At 38.6% G+C, this 22,899-nt stretch overlaps 1 long non-coding RNA gene across 2 annotated transcripts in view; it reads left to right on the forward strand.

Moving 5' to 3' along the window:
• LOC121100947 overlaps positions 1-22,899 on the forward strand; it is a 202,619-nt gene that overhangs the window by 141,577 nt on the left and 38,143 nt on the right. For both annotated transcript variants that reach the window (XR_005832721.1, XR_005832722.1), the window contains exon 3: positions 11,181-11,288. This is a non-coding gene — a long non-coding RNA (uncharacterized LOC121100947). The remainder of the gene's footprint in view (positions 1-11,180; positions 11,289-22,899) is intronic.

Genomic DNA, 22,899 nt, shown 5'->3' on the forward strand with positions numbered 1-22,899 from the left:
CTGAACAAAATGTCACGGGGGACTAATAAACAATGAGTCAGGTTTTATAAAAAGGCTTTATAATTATGTATTGTTTTCTATTCAGAGACCATCTATATTTAATAGGAGCATTTAAAAATATTTCCTATGGCTCTGTCCACTCGGATTCCGGCGCCCCTGCTCTTCAGGGGTGGCTCAGCCCTTGATGGCTGCTGCCGCCCTCCTAGAAACCAGGTCCAGGCTTTCTCCCCAGGGGAGAGACCGTGGATGGCATCAAAGGCTCAAGTAATGAGTTCAGGAGAGGTTCATGTCTATCAGAAGCATTCACTCTGTGTGCTTTGAAGAATAGAAAAAAAAATAATAGAAAAGAGATCATCTTTAAGAAAGACAAGTATTTGTTGAAAGCGTCTGCATTGGGTGTGGTTCACTTTATGTGCCTAAGTGTGTGTACTGGAGAACAAGAGCATTCGTGGATCTTTCTGTTGGGGTCAGTCTCTAGCACTGTCCTCAAAGAAATATAATTCTAGCCACATATGCAATTTTAAATCTAGCCACACTAAAAAAGCTAAAAGAAACAGGTGAAATTAATTTTAAAAATTTAGCTTAATGCAATCAAAATATTATTTCAACATGTAATTAGTATAAAAATTATCAGTGAGATATTTTATATTCTTTTTCTTTATACCAAGTCTTTGAATTCTGGTGTATATTTTACACTTATTTTTTAATTTAACTTTTCTATTGCAACTATTTCTCTGTATTGCCAATTTCCTTACTCAACACAATTGCTAGTGGTTGAATGCTATTGAATCACAGAAAAGTACTGGAATTTTCTACTTCTATATATTTGGACATGGAAGGTTTTCATTTGGGGCTATTACAAATCGCACAGTATGGTATTTAAAAAGGTAGTGAATGAGAGAACTCTTTTCCTCATTTGCCAATCAAAAATTGCCTATGTACCCCTGGAGTTTGGAGGTGGGAGAGGGAGAGAGTGAGGGAGAGAGAGAGAGACATACAGACAGACTGGGAGATAAAGTAAGAGAGTTAGACCCTGATTTGGGAAGCTGTGTGCATTTTTCTCGTCTGGCATGCCTACGTGCCATGTCCTGTGCAGGGGAGGGGATGAAGGAACCCTATTCCTTTTTAAAGTTTGAAATCCAAGAGTAAAGGAGATAAATGGCACCCTTGGGGATCTTTCTGCTCTGAGGGTGCTTGTTCCCATAGATGCATCCTTGAGTCATGACAACTCATCAGAACAAAGATGGCTGCATGCAGCACCTTAGGCAGATGGGTCTAAGTTTTCTCTGACTCTAGTGGGGTGTGGGAAACATATATTTCCTTGGTGATAAAGAGTGGTTTGAATGAGATGCTGAGAACAGGAAGGACCCAGAAGTAGCCATAGGGTCATGGCTGGGTAATGCGCCTGGTTATAGCAGTATGGACAGTACAATTCTTAAGAAGTGGCCTTCCAGTAGACACCAACATTAGGTGGTGACCGTGACTTTCATACAGGCTATCACAGAACAGATTAAGATAGAGGAGTGGATAACTCCCTCCTTACCAATGTTATACCCTGCAGGATAAGGTGTGGAAAAAATTCTAAAAGTAAGTTTTGAACCCCAAACGATTAAGAGATCACTGGATTTGGCAGACTTCACTTGGAATTGAGTTAATTAAGTATCATGCCATCAGTTGGAAGTGTAAATGGGTAAACATGGAAATTTAATCTGGTTCTAGAAAAATAAAGACATCTTTGTTTTGCAAAATAAAAGGGGAGGGAGTGAAATGCTCAATCTTTAAAATATGCATTACTTCTGTACTTTCTGCCATGGCTATATTTTTCAGAGGTGAAACAAAAATAAATGACTTCGATTGTTCAGGCACTGCAGAATTGCATATGAGTCCCAGAGGTGATTATTTTCTTCGAAAAACATAGACAGTAACCAAACACAACTTATTTTAGCTGTCTGTATCTGACATATCATTTCAACTCTATCAAAAGTTTCTTTTTTTCTTGAAAAATAGTTTCATTTATCTCTTTTGGTAGCAAAACAAATTAAGAAGTCTTTCAAGAGGAACAGGATGTGGAAGCTCACTGAGGCAAAGTAAGCTGGGCATGAGGTTCAGAGAACTATTAATAGGAGAGTGATCTTCACTGAAAATTAGCATAATTGAGATGCCCTGAATGTGTCTTGTGTAAATGATAAGAAATTGGTAGTAAATATGAACATGGCTTAACTCAGTTTCCATTATTTGTTGATGATTTACTTAGATTATTCAAGTATTGGATGGCTGTGGGTGGGGGGACAGCTTAATAGCCACATCACCACAACTGAGCATATGTTCAAGTTCAGTGCAGTACAGAATGTTGCAACAAGTAAAATGTGCAACTTTTTCCCTGTAGTTTGCCCTCAGTCGAAGACAATGTGGACAAGTAATGTGTCACGGAATTTTCGAGGAAGGAGGAACATCTAGTCTAGCGACTTCCAACAGTTCAGACCCCAGAACACTTTTATGACAAACCTTTTTTTTTTTTTTAAGATTTTATTTACATATTTGACAGAGATAGAGACAGCCAGCGAGAGGGAACACAAGCAGGGGGAGTGGGAGTGGAAGAGGCAGGCTCATAGCGGAGGAGCCTGATGTGGGGCTCAATCCTGTAACGCCGGGATCACGCCCTGAGCCGAAGGCAGACGCTTAACCACTGTGCCACCCAGGCGCCCCTATGACAAACCTTTTGTAACACCCTAAAATAAGATTCCATAGACAAGTAATTTATATATGTGTACAACTAAAAATATCCTAACTAGAAGAGAAATAAAATGAAAGTAATTGATGATGGTACATATTTCAATACTTCATTCACAGGTATGGTGAGAGAAGACATACGGAAGTAGCCAGGAACTTGTACTACTCACAGTGAATAAGTTAGATTTAAAAGAAGATCAGGAGCCATTCTGTACAATCCAAGTGCAGAAGCACAGGGAGATACTGGGATATAAATTAGTAGGACCCGTATATATTAAAACCATGCTAAAGGAGCCTGGGTGGCCCAGTTGGTTAAGCATCTGTCTTCGGCTCAGGTCATGATCTTGGGGTCCTGAGATTGAGCCCCGTATCAGGCTCCCTGCTCATCGGGGAGTCTGCTACTCCCTCTCCTTCTGCCCTTCCCCTCTGCTTGTGTGTTTTTTTTCTCTCTCTCTCAAATAAGTAAATAAAATCTTTAAAAAAAACTACGCAAAAATATTGTTTTTATATGTGAAACAGGTTCTAGGCTAATTAATTATAATAAAGCCTGTGACATACCTCAGTGTCAGAGGGACATTAGAAAGTCACACAGGATGCAGGACAACTCTTGATCATTGCCAACTGTGTTAAGCCTTGCAGGGCATCCAGTCCCTGTCCACACTTGTTAAATGCCAGTAGCACTGTCCAATCCTCTGACAACCAGAACTTCACCCATGCATGGCCCAAATGTCCCCTCTGGGGGCAATGCTGCCCCTGAGGAGAACCAATGATCTAGTCTAATCCTCTTGTTTTATAGACGAGTAAATTGAGGACCAAGTGGGTTAAACGACTGGTCCAAGATCTCTCAGCTGGATAGAGGCAAAACAAGGAATAGTTCCTCTTATTCCTGCCCAGAGCCTTATCAACTTGGGCTACATTCCTTCCTAGTGCTCCCAAAACATTTTGGGAAATGGAAGGTCAAATTAAAATTCTTCCAGTTTTTGGAAGAGGAGACCAGAGCATGCATTTTGAAGTTAAGTTTTCCTGTGATTTGGGATTCCTGGAGGAGGGTTGACGAAGTTAATGGAAATGATAGAGAAGCTACCCTGGCATCACTCCCTCATAAGCACCTCTTGGAGTTGTCACTTCCCGGGTCCATTTCTCACCATGTCTGCCTTGGGCAACGCTCTGCTTTTAGGCAGTTCTTCCCAGGGGAATAAGCAACCTGCCACTATACCAGTCATAGCCTCTGCAATATTAACAACATGAATAATAGTCTTCTACTGCCCTATGGTAGTTTTGTGTGGATTATATTTTTGTGGTAAGTACAGCTCTCAGTAAAATACTACAGCTGTATATCTACCTACTATGTGTCAGGCTCTGATCTAGGCCCTTTTGCAGCCTGATTTATTTTCTTCATAACATTTCAGGTAGGTATTATGAGTCCCAATTTACAAATGAGAAAATTGATGCTTAGAGAGTTAAGGAGGGAAGGACAGAAGAAAGAACATTCCAGGTAATTAGCAGAGTCTACAAAGATCCCGAAGTCATAGAGTAGGAGCTAGTTTAACTAAGGTCCAGAGAATTTGTAGAAGAGTTGGAGTTGTTCTTTTGTCTTCTACATTGTATCATTCCTTCTGAATCAGTTTTATAACCTCATTTCTTCCATTCCACTGACACCAGATTCTCTGGAAGAGGGTCCCCACACCATATGCGCAAGTTTGAATCTCTTGCAGTGTGTCTCCTCGCCACACTGTCTTGCTGACATCAGCCATAGGAAAACCTCCAGTGACCTTCGCATTTCCACATTCTTTGACTTTCATTTGGTTTCCAGCTTAGGGGGTTCTGGAGCTCTTGACACAAGTCTGCTTCTTAAGTCTTTCATCTCTCCAATGTCTGTTCTTTCTCCTGTTTTCTTCCAGCTTCTAAATTTACATGTTCTTCTTATCACCATGTGCAAAGAATCATTGCCTACAACCACAGATGCCCTTCTGTACTTCTATCATAATTTGTTTGAATAGAGTTAATTAGTTGATTCACATAAGACTTGGTTCCATAAAGAATTCAAGGCACCTTGTGTGATGTCTCTCCTGAGCCATGATTCTGATTTCCAAACATCCAGGGAATCCTCATTGAGTGATGATATTGACATCTAAAACAGGGTATGGTCAAAGTGGAATTTACTTTTCTTCTGTAAATAAGCTCTTCCACTTTTTGATTTTTCTTCTTTAGAATGCCATCATTATTCCCCCCAGCATCCTGTTAATAACTGCTTCATTTTTATCTCTTCATGTTTAGTAGGTCAGCTTTTTGGAATCTCAAATATTTGTCTTCCCTTTTCCATCTCACTGCTACTGGCCTGCCTTACTCTAACCAGTTATAAGATTTTTGTTTCTACCTCCTCCAAGCCATCTTGCTCTCTGCTTCCAGAATGATCATTATAATGTTCTTTAAACCCACGACTCCCACATCCTCCACTGCATATATATATATATATATATAAAATATAAAATATATATTATATTAGTATTTTTTCTTTCCCTTGATTTCTCCTTTCTCCTCATTCCATCAGTTAACCATTCCTCTTGTTCATTGTCTCAGGGCAGAGATGAGGTAAAACTAAAAACAGAAATAAACAGGAAGTCTTCCATATATTTTCCCCCAAAAGCCTAACCCATAGAACATAGAGCTCAGGTTGTTAGTGGTTTCCTGGTCAAAAACTTGGAGGAGTCAAGATTGTCAACAGACTAAAGAGCAATTCCACTCTGGGCTAGAGGAAAGAGATGTATGGTGATGGTGGTAGTAGTAAGGACATGCTCCACTTTCCAAATAGTGTTACCAGTAGTTGCAAAGACTCAGAAGCTTGTGAACTTCTAAAGAGAGGGAACCTGAACTTCTCAGCATCCCTGCTGGGGATGTGGAGTGATAGGGGTGGCCATATGTTATAGTAGATAGGGCAATAATTAGTCTTTTGAAGGAACCTCAGGGGCTGGAAAGCTGAAAGGGAATATTTTCATAATAAACTGGACAGGAGACTCAAGGATCCAGTTGTCCAGTGCCTTCCCAATCCCTGGGCATGATGCAAACCCTGAACTCACCCTCTCAGGGAGAAAAGGGGAGGAATACTGAAGAAAAAAAAAAAAGAGATTCAAATCTCTGGCCAGTTCAGCAGAGTGGGGCTTAAACTAGAAGTTGAATGATTGAAATCAAGTTATATTGCTTACACATGGAAGTTTGTGGGCTAAGATGCATAGTTTCACATGTAATTAGGTATAAAGCCTTTAAATTGAGTATGGAGCCCTGTAGGATGGTGCTTGAGTCAATGTTTCTGGTTTTACATGTTTTTTCCATTTTTTTTATAACTTACATTTTATTTTGACACGTCTGTTTACAGTTCCTTGGTCATGTCTTCCTGCTTCTGCTGCTTCGTTGGTCCTTCTCTCTGCCTAGAAAGCACTCCTCCAACATCCCCTCACTCCACCCAGCTTTTCAACACCTTCTTAAATGCCATCTGCTTCACAAAAATTTTCTGTTGTTTCCCTTTGCTGAACTCATAGGCATTTTACACATCCTTCTCCTCTGGCCTTTGCTAGACAAAGAACTCCAGACTCCATATTTACACTCAGCTCTTGTGGGTGCAGCAAAGCCCATGGACTTCAGCATTGTTTATGCTCATCCTCACAAACTACAACTACTTAAACATCCTGTTCTCATGACCTGTCTCCCATTGATAATTAATAGGCAGAGGATAAGAAAGGATGAGTTTTATGGTGACCATTCTTTTTTTTTTTTTAAGATTTTATTTATTTATTCGACAGAGATAGAGACAGCCAGCGAGAGAGGGAACACAGCAGGGGGAGTGGGACAGGAAGAAGCAAGCTCATAGCAGAAGAGCCTGATGTGGGGCTAAATCCCATAACGCCAGGATCACGCCCTGAGCCGAAGGCAGACGCTTAACTGCTGTGCCACCCAGGCGCCCCTATGGTGACCATTCTAGATGATCATTTGGTGCAGGGAACCTTTGATTAGCTTGGAGGACAGAGGAGGGAGTAGTTCATCAAATGAGCTTAAACAATGATCTGTAACCCAGTTCTGTGAACTTTGGCACAAGAACAATGGACTTGAAGTGTCATACTCTGATTCTAACATCAAACAGTCTCTGTAAAAATCTTTTTTTTTTTTTTTGTAAAAATCTTTAATAAACCTGTTTTACTTAGAATTTTCCTGATCTGTGATCTGAATGTTGGGGAATTGTTAAAGCAGCAACAAGTCTGGCTCCCCAAATCTACCAGGAAAGACTGTCCAATTGGGGATACTTCCAAGGGCGCTCACCATAATCTGCTTCATGTCCTGATAATTGCTTGAGCGTGTCTCATAACATTCAATTATAAACTGCCTGAGGTTAGAGTCTGTTTGCCTATCTTTATATACTTCTTATTAACTGGCTTATAGTTAGTGTTCAAGAAATATCTGTTGAATTGGATTTTTTCATATCATTTATTAATCCTACTTAATCTTTTAATGAATCATTAATATTTAATCTCAAAATGAGTTGAGATCCCATATGTTAAATGCCTAGAAGAGAACATAGTAATAGAGACTATCTAGGGTTTTCTGAAAGTCTCATTTTATGTATTCTTTTTCCCCCCCTTTCAGTAATAGTACTTCATTAAATGTGAAACCATATGCAAACCATTTTTCTTCATTTGTAAGATTTTCACATAAATTTTTAATTCAAATTATTTATGAACTAGGTGATGTATCCTAATCTTTATACTGGAAAATACGGTGTCTGTTCACATTGTAGATGTCCACTAATGTTTGTTGATTCTGAATCAACTGTATTTTCTTTAAGAAGTTGTGCTTTGCCTATAAAAGCAAATTGCCTAAAAAGCAAAAACAAGTTTCTCCTTCTCCAGATTTGAGTTTACATCAGAGATGATACAAACACATATATTAAAGATAGTTTTTTTTAGATTGAAAGTGCTTCTGATCAGTGCTTTCAATTGCAAAGATTTAGATTGAAAATGACTTCTGTCTTTCCCTTGCTTACCAGAGTAATGATATAATTTATTTTGTACACTTTGGGGTACTGTTTGGCTCCAAGAGCTAAAATCAACATAAGGGAGTAAATGCCAATTAGAGGTATTTGTGACCTAGCTGAACTGGCCTGGTGCCAAATAGCCTATAGACCTTTGAAGTTCTCAGTTTCTAAGTGTGCTCAGTTTAGGAAATTTTTGGTTTTACCAAGCAGTAATAAAGACCAAAATGTGACCTTTCAGGCTTAAAAAGGTATATGCAAACCAACCCTGTTTCCCTCAAGAATGAACCAAATGCCTCTTTGCCATTATATTTCATGTGGTATTTGAGCCTTTGGGGCTGCTGGGGAATTTCTGAGACGCTCAATAGGAAGTACCAGTCAGATCCCCACTAGAATGTGCTTGTGCATGTGTGTAAGTATATGTGACAACAGGGATGGGTAGGGTTATGACACAAATGCTGCACAAGTAAATGACTTTACCATTACCTATAAATTTTATGAGGTCAGAGTTTGGGTCATTTTATTTGCCCTTCTTTTTCCTGTGCCCTGAAAATTATCAGTGATAGAGAAAAATTGTTGAGTGGATGAAAGAATCATCTATCTATAGATCAGATTCTATGTGGGTCAACAGATCCCTTAAAACTATGGATGGGTCAGAAGACTCATGAAAACTTCTGAATGTTTTGACATTTGGCAATTGTGATGGTTAATTTTATGTGTTAACTTGACTGGGCCACAGGGAACCCAGATACTTGGTTAAACAATACTCTGGTGTTTCTGCAAGGATGTTTTTAGCTGAGATTAACATTTTAATTGGTAAAGTAGATTGTCCTCTATGATGTGTGTAGACCTCATCTAATTAGTCAAAAGCCAGATGTGAACAAAAATTGACCTTCTCCTGAGAGGGAATTCTTTGCTTGCCAGGCTTTGGACTTCATTTGTACCATTAATTCTCCTGAATCTCAAGCCTGCTGGCACATACTCCATGGGCCCATGTCTTACAATAGATTTGTTTCTATATCTGTATATATAAATTCTATTGCTTTGGTTTCTCGAAAGACCTGGCTAATATAGCCACTGTGTAATTGTAGGCAAGTCATCTAGTTTCTCTCTCTTTCCTCTTCTCTAAATATCAAGATAATAATATTTGCTCTTCAGAGTATATATGATTGCACACATGAATCAGATGCCTGTGTTTAAAATATGATTCTAAATGATTAAAGATAGTAACTCATTTAACCTTAGTAAAAGGCCAATGAGATAACTTATACCCATTTTATGGACAAGGAAACTGAGGCACAAAGGAATTCAATAGCTTGCCCAAGTTTACATGGTTAACAATATTACATGTTCACTGCAACCCATGAACTCTTTCCAAAGCACACTAGAAGGCTACATTTCCCAGTCCACCCAGAAAAGTGGGTAGGTAGGAGCTACATGATTGATTTCTAGTTGATAATGTGTGGACAGAGATGATGTATGTTATTTCCAGGCCTGTCTATAAAGCACAGTCACAAACCATCACATTCCTTTTTTCCCTTTCCATGACCACACTGAGGTCATTTGTTGAAGGTGTCAAAGTAGTGAGATTAGAGAAACATGAGTCTCTGACTCATCCCTTAGGAAAGAACTGCCAGCAGAGCCACTCCATGAGAAATAAATTACATTGTACTTTGCATGATGAGCAATAATTTCTCACTGAATCAAACCTCTGAGATTTTAGGGTTTGTTAGCCCAACAGACTAACAGCGTGTTAGTGTTGGGGTTTAAACCAAGGTATTGGATGTAGAGATTATTTCCTTAACTGGTGTGATGCAGTGTTTTCAGCTCTAGGCACAGGGAAGGCACTTAAAAATATTAATTCTGATTATTATTATTTTTCTTTTTTTAATTTAAATTCAGTTAGCCAATGTATAGTACATCTTTAGTTTTTGATATAATGTTCAATGATTCATTAGTTGTATTATCTTGTCTTTTGAGAAGTCTTCATAATGTAAATAAAGTAAAAACATTTGGGTATTTTTTATTGAAGTATAATTAACATATAGTGTCATATTAGTGTCAGATGTACAATATGATTCAACAATTCTATACATTACTCAGTGTTCATCAAGGCAAGTAGACTGTAATCCCCTTAACCTATTTCACCCATCCCTACCCATCTCCCCTCTAGCAACCACTAGAGTTTGTTCTCTGTATTTCAGTCTGTTTTTTTTGTTTTCCTTTTTTCTTTGTTCATTTGTATCTTAAATCCCACATATGAGTAAAATCATTTGGTATTTATCTTTCTCTGTCTGACTTATTTCACTTAGCATTATACCCACTAGGTCCATCTATATTGTTGCAAATGACAAGATTTCATTCTTTTTTATGGCTGAGTAATATTCTATTGTGTGTGTCTATGTGCATATCACCACTCCTTTATTCAACTATGGATATACACTTGGGTTGCTTTCATATCTTGGCTATAATAATGATGTAATAAACATACGGGGGGTGCATATATCTTTTTGAATTAGTGTTTTCATTTTCTTTGGGTAAATACCCAGTAGTGGAATTACTAGATCATATAGTAATTCTAATTTTAATTTTTTGAGGAACGTCCACACTGGTTTCCACAGTGACCAGACCAATTTGCATTCCCCCAACAGAGCACAAGTGTTCCATTTTTTCCATGTCCTCACCACCACTTGTTATTTCTTGTCTTTTGGTACTAGCCATTCTGGAAGGTGTAAGGTTAAATCTCATTGTGGTTTTGATTTGCATTTCCCTGATGATCAGCGATATTGAGCATCTTTGTTTTAATCAAAGCTAAATGGGTTTTGTTATAGTTAGATTTGTTAATATGTTAATGTGCGTTATGAATTTCCTAGATAGAGGAGTGTGATGTGTTCTTAAAATGACTTGTCCTATAGAACTCTTTCTGTGAACAACACTTAGGAAATGTATTTTGGAAGCAGCATATGTAGCAAGCACTTTGGAGCTATACTTTCTGGGTTCAGATCCCAATTCCTCCCCTAATAGTGATATGGCCTTGGACAGAACATTTCACCTTTCTGAACTTCAGTTTCTTCGTAGGTAAAATGAAGATGATAGTAACTACTTTACAGGGTTGGTAAATTTTCTTGGTCTGATATTTTGAAAAGGTTAGAAAACTGGCATGTAGTAAATGCTGTGTGTGTGTGTGTTTAGTAAATTAATGAATACATTCTTCTCTTGCCTTGTCTACTAGTTTCCTATACTGTAAGCCCCTTGAAATCTAGGAATGCTTTTTTCAGTATTTGGAGCTTTACTACCTTAATACCTAGGAATGACTAGTAAGCATATACCTGGTGCTTAATAAATGTTGAAGAATTGAATGGAAAAATGAATCTCTTCCCATGATAGGAGGTCAATAATTTGTAACTAAGTTTTTGTTATCTTTATGCAGATCCAAGTTAAAGAATACCCACCTTTTGGCATTGTTATCAACAGATATCTGGTTGAGAAGAATGCAACAAATAACTTTATCTCCAACTCTCGTGCTCAAGGTGCACAGGTAAGATAAGCAACAATCTCTTTTACTTCTTCAGTATGTTACATACCATGTCAGAACTTGGGAGAAGAGATTTTAATTAGTTAAGCAGCAGAGTTAGATTAAGGAATGATAGCTAATTTTTTAAAAGCATTTTCTCAAGGCTGTAATTAGTGTTAGTTATTTACCCCAAAACAATATTTTCCCTTGTATGCACCAGTGAGTGCTAATCACAGGTTCACCTTGGTGCATACTGGCCATATGTTTCCAGACACTTCAATCAGAATTTCTAATTGTTGGGAATGGAGATTTGAGCTAAAAAAAAATGTAATTGATAGACAGAAGGTAAAAAATAGATTAAAAAACCCACTAAGGAACACCACCAACAAAATGGGAGGCTGAATTAATAAGAATTTGTACTGCATGTAGAGAGGGGCCAAATACTCTACTTCCTAGGCAGAGACAAGGAGAGAAGTCAGGAGAACCAGAGGGGTTTTGAGGACCCAAGAGTGGCCTTTCCCACAAGTAAGGTATGTGGTAGTGATATTTGGAGGGGTCTCTCACTGGTGGTAAGTCCAGACAATGACATCTGAAAGTAAAACTAAAAGATAATCAATTCAAAACCATTTGCTTGGACTTCTCTCTTGTCAGGAAAGTAAGCTGAAAAGTTTGTTGTAACACAGTGTTTTTAAATGGGGGTTCCCAGACCCCAGAGACCTTAGGATATATATCTTGAATGCCTAAGAGTTCTATGAAAGAATTTTCAGATACTATGGGATTTTTTGTTTTGTTTTGTTTTTTGGAGGGTAGGGGCTTGGGTTTTTTTTTTTTTTTTTTTTTTTTTTTTTTTTTTAGAGAGAGAGAATGCAAACAGGACAGGGAGGGGCAGAGGGAGAGTGAGAATCTTGAGCAGACTCCAGGCCCAGTGTGGAGCCAGACGTGTGGCTTGATCTCACGACCCTGAGATCATTACCTGAGTGGAAATCAAGAGTCAGATGCTTAACCAACTGAACCGCCCAGGCACCCCAGATATTATGTTTTCACTGTGATGACAAACTAACTACCCTTCCAGCTCAACTAACAGACATTTTGAATTATTCGTATGGCCATGATATTAAATAGAAAGAAGACAGAATATTTCCTTCATTTCAGTACCTGGGTTTGCTATCAGTCAGAAAAATGGGTTGATTAAAAATGAAAATGAGATGCTCACATTAAGTGAGAGCCAAATGATGCCACGGTGTGCTTACGTAAGAATTTGAGTAGATAAATGTGGAAGAATTGAGTTGTCATACAGCATATGGCAATGTAACTCAATAACATTAAAAAAAATTAACCAATTATATAAAAATTTCATGAGTATAGTTAACAAACACTACTTTAGTTTCGGGTGTACAACATAGTGATTTGACAAGTTTATATATTATGCTATGCTCACCACAACTGTAGCTGCCATTTGTCACCATACAGCGCTATTACACTGTCACTGACGATATTCCTTATTCTGTGCCTTCTATTCCTGTGACTTATTTATTCTATAACTGGAAGCCTGTGTCTCCTACTTCCCTTTACCCGTTTTGCCCACCCTCCCAGCTCTTCCCCTCTGGCAATCATCACTATGTTTTCTGTATTTCTAGGTTTGATTCTTCTTTTTATTAATTTTTTTGTTTTTTAGATTTCCACATATGAGTGAAATTATATGGTATTTGTCTCTCTCTGACTTATTTCACGTAACATTATACATGTTTTCACCCCTTTTTATGTAATATTCCTGTGTGTGTGTGTGTGTGTGTGTGTGTGTGTATGTGTATGTATGCATGCATGCATGCCACATCTTAATCTGATCTACTATGGATGGACACTTAGGTTGCTCTTGTGCTACTGCAAATTATGCTGCAGTAAACATAGGGTGCATGTATCTTTTCAAATTAGTGTTTTCATTTTCATAGGTAAATACACAGTAGTGGAATTATTGGATTGTGTGTTATTTCTATATTTAATTTTTTGAGGAACCTCCATACTCTTATCCATGGTGGCTGTATCCATTTACATTCCTACCAACAGTGCATGAGGCTTAATTTGTCTCTATATTTTCACCAACACTTGTATTTTTTTGACTTTTTCGTTTTAGCCATTCTGACAGGTGTAAGTTGATATTTTATTGTGGTTTGATTTGCATTTCCTCGATGATCAATGATGTTGAGCATCTTTTCATGTGTCTGCTGGCCATCTGTATGTCTTCTTTGGGAAAATGTCAATTTAGGTCCTTTGCCCATTTTAATTGGATTATTATTTTGGGGGGGTTGAGTTGGTTAAGTTCTTGATATATTTTGGATACTAATCCCTTATTGGTTATATCATTTGCAAATATCTTCTCCCGTTCAATAGGTTGTCTTTCATTTTGTTGGAAATTTCCTTTCTAGTGAAAAAGTTTTTGTTTTGGTATAGTCCCAACAGTTTATTTTTGCTTTTATTTCCATTGCTAAAGGAGACACATCTAGAAAAATGTCTCTATAGCTGATGTCAAAGAGATTACGGCATATGTTTTCTTCTAGAATTTTATGGTTTCACGTCTCTCATTTAGGTCTTTAATCCATTTCGAGTTTTTGTGCATGTTATAAAAAAGTGGTTCAGTTTCATTATTTTGTATGTAGCTGTCCAGTTTTTGCAGTATCATTTATTGAAGAGACTGTCTTTCCCCCATTGTATATTCTTACTTCCTTTGTCATAGATTAATTGACCATATAAATATGGCTTAATTTCTGGGGTCTCTATTCTATTCTGTTGATCTATGTGTCAATTTTTGTGCCAGTATCGTGTGGTTTTGATTACTACAGCTTTGTAGTATGTCTTGAAATCTAGAATTGTGATACTTCCAGGTTTGTTCTTCTTTCTCAAGATAGCTGTGGCTATTCAGGGTCTTTTGGTTTCATACAAATTTTCTAGTGTTGTGAAAAATGCTGTTATTGCTTTGATCAGAATTTCATTGAATCTGGGGACACCTGGGTGGCTCAGACAGTTAAGCAGCTGCCTATGGCTCAGGTCATGATCCTAAGGTCTTGGGATCAAGTCCCCCATCGGGCTCCTTGTTCAGCTGGGAGCCTGCTTCTCCCTCTCCCTGCTGCTCCCCCTGCTTGTGCTCACTCACTCTCTCTCTCTGATTAAAAAAAAAAAAAAGAAACTGAAGAAGGCTCTGGGTAGTATGGACATTTGAACAATCCAAGTTAACAGTTTAACAACTTAATCCAATTCTTTCAATCCAAGACCACTTATTTATGTCATCTTCAATTTCTTCATCAATGTTTTATGGTTTTAAGAGTATGGGTATTTTACCTCTTGGTTAAGTTTGTTCCTGGGTATTCTTTTTAGTGTAGTTGTAAACAGGATTGTTTTCTTAACTTCCCTTTCTGCTACTTCATTATTAGTGTATAGAAATTCTACCAATTTCTGTATATTAATTTTGTATTCTGCAAATTTACTGAATTCATTAATTGCTTTCAGTAGTTTTTTGGTGGAGTCTTTAGGATTTTCTGTGTATAGTATCATGTCGTCTGCAAATAGTGTTTTACTTCTTCCTTACCAATTTGGATGCCTTGTATTTCTTTGTCTTGTCTGACTGCTGTGGCTGTGACTTCCAGTACTATGTTGAATAAGAGTGGTGAGAGTGGGCATCTTTGTTTTGTTCCTGACCTTAGAGGAAAAGCTCTGTTTCCCACCATTAAGTATGAAGTTAGCTGTGGGTTTTTCATATATGACTTTTATTATGTTGAGGTATGTTCCCTCTAATCTCACATTGTTGACAGTCTACATGAACAGATGTTGAATTTCATCAAATGCTTTTTCTGTACCTATTGATATGATAACCTGATTTTTATCCTTTGTTTTGTTGATGTATTGTATCACATTAACTCTTCTCTAGATATTTGGAGACTTCATCTGTGAAACAAACCATCTGGTCCCAGACTTTTATTTTTTGGTAGTTTTTTGATTATTGATTCAATTTTGTTACTAATATCGGTCTGATCAAATTTCATATTTTTTCTTGATTGAATTTTGGAAGATTGTATGTTTCTAGGAATTTATTTTCTAGGTTGTTCAATTTGTTGGCATATAATTTTTTTGCATATAATTTTCCATAGTATTGTTGTAATTGGTGTTTCTGTGGTGTCAGCTGTTACTTCTCCTCTTTCATTTTTGATTTAATTACTTAGGTTTTTTTTTTTTTTCTTGAGGTGTCTGCCTAAGAGTTCAACAATTTTGTTTATCTTTTCAAAGAAATAGCCCTTGGTTTGATTGATTCATTTCTGGGGTTTTTTTGTTTTTGTTTTTTGTTTTTTCAGTCTCTGTGTCATTTATATCTATTATGTCTTTATTATTTCCTTCCTTCTACTCACTTTGGGCTTTGTTCCTTTCTTGCTGCTTTAGTTGTAAAGTTGGTTGTTTGAGCTTTTGCTTATTTCTTGAGGTAGGCCTCTATTGCTATATATTTTTCTCTTGGAACTGCTTTTGCTGCTTTTGGACCATTGAGTTTTCATTTTCACTCATCATCATGTATTTTTTAAAAATTCTTGTTTGATGGATTAATTGACCAATTGGTTGCTTAGTGTTGTGTTGTTTAGTCTCCATATAGTTGTGTTTTTTCTAGTTTTTTCCTTGTGATTGATTTCTAGTTTGATCTCTACTGTTGTGATCAGAATAGATGCATGTTGTGCTTTAATCTTTAAAACTTCGGGGGCGCCTGGGTGGCTCAGTTGGTTGAGTGTCTGACTCTTGGTTTTGGCTTAGGTCATGATCTCAGGGTCATGAGAGTGAGCCCAGCATCAGGCTCTGCGCTCAGCAAGGAGTCTTCTTGAGATTCTCTACCTCTCCCTCTCTTCTTCCCCTTACTTACACACTCTGTTTAAAATAAATGAACCTTTTTAAAAAATAAGTAAATCTTTTCAAAACTTTTCTGAGGCTTGTTCTGTGGCCTAACGTATGATCTGTCCTGGAGAATGTTCCATGTGCTTTCAAGAAGCGTATTTTGTTGATTTTTTGAATGAAATGTTGTATATATATTATGTTCTTGTAGTCCAATGTGCATTCAAAAACATCATTTCCTTGTGGATTTTCCATCCATTGATGTAAGTAGGTTCATAAAGTCCTCTACTATTAGTGGATTACTATCAGTTTCTCTCTTTATGTCTGTTAGTATTAGCTTTTTGTATTTAGGTGCTCCAGTGTTGGGTGCGTAGATATTTGTAATTGTTATATCCTCTTGTTAGATTGATTCCTTTGTCATTATGTCATGCCCTTGTCTCTTGTTATAGTCTGTTTTAAAGTCAATTTTGTGTGATATAAGTATTGTTGCCCCAGTTTTTTCTTCTACTTCCATTTGCGTGATAAATGTTTTCTTATCCCATTACTTTTAGTCTATGTGTCTTTAGGTCTGAAGTGAGTCTTCCGTAGGAAGCATATGGACTGACAATTTTTTTTTTTTATCCATTCAGTCTCCCTACGTTTTGGAGTATTTAGGCCACTTACATTTAAAGTAATTATTATTTTGGGGGGTAAATGTGCACAGAATAGGGTAATTATTGATACGTACTAATTGCCATTTTGTTATTTGTTTTGTGGATGCTTTTGTAGCTCTTCTCCATTCCGTTCTTCTCTTGCTCTCTTTGTGACTGATGAGTTTCTACAGTGTTATATTGGCTTTCTTTCTCTTTATTTTTTGGTGTATCTGTCATAGGTTTTAGGTCTGTGGTTACCAAGAAGTTTTTCTTTTATTAGAAAAGAAATGGTCATTTAAGTTCCAACACATTTTAATATAATTTATCATAATATTCTCTTATATTCTTTTTTTTACTTCCTCTTCCATGTTTTATGTATATGCTGTTATATTTTACATCTTTTTATTCATAGTTTTCTGACATCTAATTATGACCATTCTTTTCTACTTAAAGAAGACCCTTTAACATTTCTTACATGGCTGGTTTAGTGATCATAAACTCCTTTATCTTTTGTTTGTGTAGGAAACTCAATTTCTCTTTCAAATTTGAATGATAATCTTGCTGTTTTGAGTATTCTTGGTTTTAGGTTTTCCTTTCAGCACTTGGAATATATCATGCTAATCCCTTCTGGCTTGCAAAGTTTCTGTTGAAAAATAAGCTGATAGCCTTATAGAGTTTCCCTTGTAGGTAACTTCTCAATTTCTGCTTCTAAAATTCTCTCTTTATCTTTAACCTTTGATATTTTATTGTGTTGTCTTGTGGACCTCGTGGGGTTCATCTTGTTTGGGTTCTCTATGCTTCTTGAACCTGGATGTCTGTTTCCTTCCCTAGGTTAGGGAAGTGTTCAGCTATTATTTTTTTGAATAAATTTTCTGCCCCTTTCTCTCTTCTTTTTCTGGGACCCATATAGTGCAAATATTTATTTGCTTGATGTTGTCCAAGGGACTCTTAACCTAGCCTCAATTTTTAAAAATTCTTTACTTTCTTCTTCTTTTTTTCTTTTTTTAACGTTCAGCTTGGTTGCTTTCCATCACTCTCCTTAAGATCACTGATATGTTCTTCTGCATCTGCTAATCTTCTGTTGATTCCCTCTAGTGTATTTTTTATTTCAGTTACTGTATTATGCAACTCTGGTTCTTCTTAATATTTTCTGTCACTTCATTGAAGGTCTCACTGTGTTCATCCATTCTTCATTCCAGCCTGGTGAGCATCTTTCCAATCATTATATTCTTTGTCAGGCATATTGCGTATCTGTTTTTCAGCTCCTTTTCTATAGTTTTTTTCTTATTCTTTCTTTTGGAGTATATTCCTCTGTCTTTCCAGTGTGCTTGACTTTCTGTGTTTCTGTGGTTAGGTGGAACAGCTACTTCTTGTAAACTTGAAGAAATGGTGTTGTGTATGGTTTTCCCCTATATAGACTGTTTGTGTTGGTGACTTTTGCTGGATGGCTGGAGCTGTGGTTGGTAGGGACTGAGGTCCCTGGGTGCTCCACACAGTGACTGCCTTGGCAGATGGCTAAAGCTAAAGTGGGTGCAAGATGGGGTGTCCCGAGGCTCTACCTGTAGAAAGAACGTAGGAAGGATAGCTGAAACAGTGTTATTCGGGGTGCCCTGACGTTCTTTGTGCAAAGGGTATCCTGGCAGGGTGGTTAGAACTGAGGTGATGTGTGGGCCAGCTTATGTGTAGGACTCTCCATACTGAGGGCAACCTAGTAGGACAGATGAAGCTGAATTTGTTGCAAGCCAGGGTATTCTAGGGTGCTTAGTGCAGGGGGTGTCCTGGCTGGATGACCGGAGGCAAGGCTATGGGCAGGAGTATTCTGGGGCACTCTGTGCAGCCACCCCCTGGTGGCTGGAACTGATGCAAGCACAGGCTTGGGGTTCCCAGGGTGCTTCATGCAGTGGGGACTTAGGCAAGGTGGCTGGATCAGCCAGAACGTCTGGAATGTTCTGCAATGGGGGTGCCCTAGTAAGCCATCTGGAGCTGAAACAGTGTGGGCCTGGAGTGTTCACAGGTGTTTTGCACCTGTGTCACGTTGGCATGAAGGCTGGAGCTTGGTGAGCACTGATCGGGAGTGTTCTGGTGTGCATTGCTTCGTGGCTGCCTTGGTGGGATTGACAGGGCTGGTGTGGTCTAGGGGTCTGGGGCTCACTGAGGAGGCAGGATGGTTAGAATGTTCAGACTGTACACTGTTTGTGCTTTCAAGGTGGGGAATGGAGTGTAGACTGTGTCCATCATCCCTTCCCACCCAGAGAGTGTTTCAGAAGCCACCGCCCCCCCCCCCCCCCCCCCCCACTGTTTGGAAGAGGTCTGGGACTGGCTTTTTTTAATATGCTAGTTGTTCTTTTAAACCATGGCTTTTCTTTGGTGCCCCAGGGTGACCAGGGCAGATGTGGGCTATGGGACCTGGGGCTCACTGAGGTGGCAGGTTGGCTACTGTGTGTGGGCTCTGCTCCTGTTCAATTTATTAAGGTGGGGGGATAGTGTAAATTGTGTCTGCCAGCCCCTCCCACTCGGAGAGCATTCCAACAGCTCCCCTCTCCATTTGGCAGAATTCTAAGGCTGTCCCTTTTATATGCTAGCTGTTCTTTTAAATAATTTAAACAGCTTTTTTTCTGTGCCCCAGCATGACCAGGGCTGGTGTGGGCTAATGAACCTGGGGCTCACTGAGGTGGCAAGCTGACTATGGCATCCTGACCCTGCTCTGGTCTGTGCTTTCAAGGTGGAGGGGGAGCATAAACCATCTTGTGCTCCAGTCCCTCTGACCCAGAGAGAATTCACTCAGTTCCATTACCACTTGGTAGAGTTCTAAGCCTGGCTCTTTTATATGCTAGTTGCTCTTTTAAACCGTGGCTTTTTTTCTATGCCCAAGGACAGGGGAATCTGTTCCTAGTCCCTCAGTACTGTTCCTAGCCACTGCAGGCTGCAGGTTCCCTTTGTTACCTTGTCTCTGTCTCTCTTCTCCTTTACTGTTATATCTTTTGTTGTACAGAAGCTGTTCACAGTCAGCCCATAGCTCTTCAAGAGGAATTGCTCTGTACATAGGGGTGTGTTCTATACATTTGGTGTGTTCCATGAAGGAGGTGAGTTTGGAGTCTTCATTCATCACCATCATGGACCAGAAGTCTCCTAACAAATTCTTTCCGTCCATACTGATTACAACAGAGATTCTAGAGGAGTTGGTTTTCCAGTTGACCAGAAACTGACCACTATTAACTCTGAAGAACAATTCCAGTTAATTATAGGAGCTATCTTAAGATGGAGAAGGTCTTCCATTTATTCTGGATCAGCCTTTAGTAAGTTCACATTGAGCACTTATTAGGTATCAGATCTTGTGCTAGGAATACAAAGGTAAATAAGACACGGTTCCTGCATTCTAATAGATCTTCAACTATAGGGAAATAGGCATATACAATTAAGTGAATAAGATAATACTACACTTGGGGTTTGAACAATATTGCAGTGAGAACACAGCCAGTTATCCTTTTGTGGAAATGTGGTATGTTGCAAAAATGGATATAAATTTATTTCCTCCCTGTGTCCATGTCCTTGTAATTTATGCAGAAGTACAGGTTATTTTTCTACCCCTTCAATTTGGGTTGGCTCTGTGATTTGCTTTGGCCAACAGAATGTATCAGCAGGGACAGTGTATCAGTTCTGAGCTTAGCCTACAGGAGCTATTTGCACTTCCACTCTCGTTTTTGGATTCTTGATGTCACCATGAGAACAAGCCTGGGATAGCTTTTTGGAACACGAGAGACCATACGGAACAGAGGCAAGCTCTTCCATCTTAGGATCCCCTAGACTAGCCTGCCCATAGCTAAGCACAGACACACAAGGTAACACCTGAGGTGGACATCAAAGGGAGTGGTTTCTCTAGAAAGAAAAGAATGGGGGAGGACAGGGTGTTTCAGACAGAGGAGGAAGCATAAACAAAGGCATGGGGGTCTTGAGTTCATGGTGTTCTGGGGATAACCAACACTGTAGTTGGAGTCATGAAGGGTTTAAACCAAGAAATACAGAAGGCTGAGGACAAGATGGTGAAGGTATGGGACGAGAAGCCTTATAAGAGGTAGTAATAATAAAACATTGTCAAAAATGTCAGAAGTAAATGAAAGAGGCTTGTGAAAGGGTAACTTTGCAGGGGTATGATCAACAGTGATCAATGAGGTCAGGTAAGGTGAGAATAGGAAAACATTTATTTGATTTGGCAGTGGTGAGAAGACATTGGTGAACTCTGAAGAGTGTGTGTGTGTGTGTGTGTGTGTGTGTGTGTGGCATTAATACTGATTCTTCCAATTCTAATATAAACTCTTCAGGTTGCTTAAGACAGAAAACAAAAAAATAGTTAAAACAGCTCTAGCTTATTATCACATCAGCAAGCTCAGATAAGCATCTTCAGTATGTGTGAATCCTTGGGTTTACATGCAGGGTAATCTCACACTCTATCCTAGGTAAATGCGCTTGTGATTTCTTCTTTCCTGCTGATAATGCAGGTGTACATTTTTTTCCTTCTTCATAATGAGGATGTATTGGCTATGAGCTTTGGAAGATGGAGTTTGTTTCTTATTTCTTGATATTCCTATTTAGTATCTCTCAACAACTTCAAGTGCTGAGATCATTACAGTCTCTGGGCTATACCACTGGAGCTTTTGGAACACATCTATGGGAATAACTTTCAGTATGGAGGAATTGGAATAACCACCAGTTTTCTGCAGAATTAGGGTAATAGAAAAAATATTAAAACTGGGGAAACATCTTTGAGAATAGGACAAAATAGATATGGAAATCTGTCTTCCATATGGTGTTATTTCTAAAACAAAACAAAACAAAAAAATTGATCCTGTTGTTTCCCCCAAGCACTAATTCCTGGTAGCTAAAAAATGAAGTCCAGCATCTCTTCCTTTCTCTCTTGATGCATTCAATTCAATCCCCAACATTTACCATTTCAGTTGTTGTTTCTGCACCCCCCCCCGCCCCCGCCCCGTGTTAGGAGAAGAAAACCCTCCTGTTCCTACCATTAGCATCTCTGTGGCAAGCCACACCTCAGCACCTCATTTTACTGGCTTCTGGAATTTTGACCAAGGGCAGATCACAAACTATTTGGCACCCAGGACTGCCCAAAGACTCGTCTGAGCCTGGATGTTTTTGGACATACATTACACCAACTCCCCCTCACTCTTCCTGTCATTAAAATCATACTAATAACACTGGTCCGAGTGTATGTGTGCACACGTGTCAGATCCTTATTTGTTACTCAGAATGACCCCACCTCCTTGGGGAGTAGTAGTGAAAAAATCTGAACACCTTCCCCAAACCCTAAAGTATCATTATCTCATTTTAGCTCCTGATCATCAAACTTATCTTTAGCCCTACTTGCTTACTGGCTCCTGGGGTGGCATACCTTGTTCCATGGAGGAAAGGAGTTCAACCTACTCTGTCCATGTATGTTCTCCCAGTCAAGAAATAAATTAAAAAAAAATATCTCTGGGATATCCTCTTTCACTCCTATTTTCCCTTTACAACTTCCAATTTTTATTGTATTATTTTTTTTTACTCTTCTCTGTCCATATCTTCTTCAGACGTGCCCTCAGATTTGATACCTCCCCTTTTGGAATGGGCCTTGCTATTTCGACATCTATTTTTTGAACACATACTCCATTTCTCATCTGCTGGGAGATACGGCTGAATAAGTCATGATCCATTCTCAGGAACCTCCCAAAGCACTTGGTTTTTAAATTTACTAGAGCAGGGACTACCAGACTAGAACTTCTCAGTGTTAGGTAATGTGCCATCTTGACAACCCCAAAGTCTGGCACTGTGCTTGCCAGCTAGTAGAAGCTTCAGATCTTTATTTATTAACCAATTCTTAAACTCTATGTGCCTGTGAGATGTTTTAATAATATATCAGCCTCATGGTGTAGTTTGAGAGAATTACATTAATTACATTTATATATATATATGGTGCTGGATGAGTTTCCAGGGAAGATGGCAGGGTTGGAAGATCCTTGTTCCGTGGATATAACTGGATGTCACTCACAGTGTAACTAACCCAGAGACTGGCCGAAAAGACTCTTCATAACTAAATGTAGAGAAGAGGGCCACACTGAAGAAGGTAGGAACAGCAGAGACATAGTTGGGAG

This window comes from Ursus maritimus, unplaced genomic scaffold (genome assembly GCF_017311325.1).
Source record: "Ursus maritimus isolate PB19 unplaced genomic scaffold, ASM1731132v1 scaffold_10, whole genome shotgun sequence".
Taxonomy (NCBI): Eukaryota; Metazoa; Chordata; class Mammalia; order Carnivora; family Ursidae; genus Ursus; species Ursus maritimus.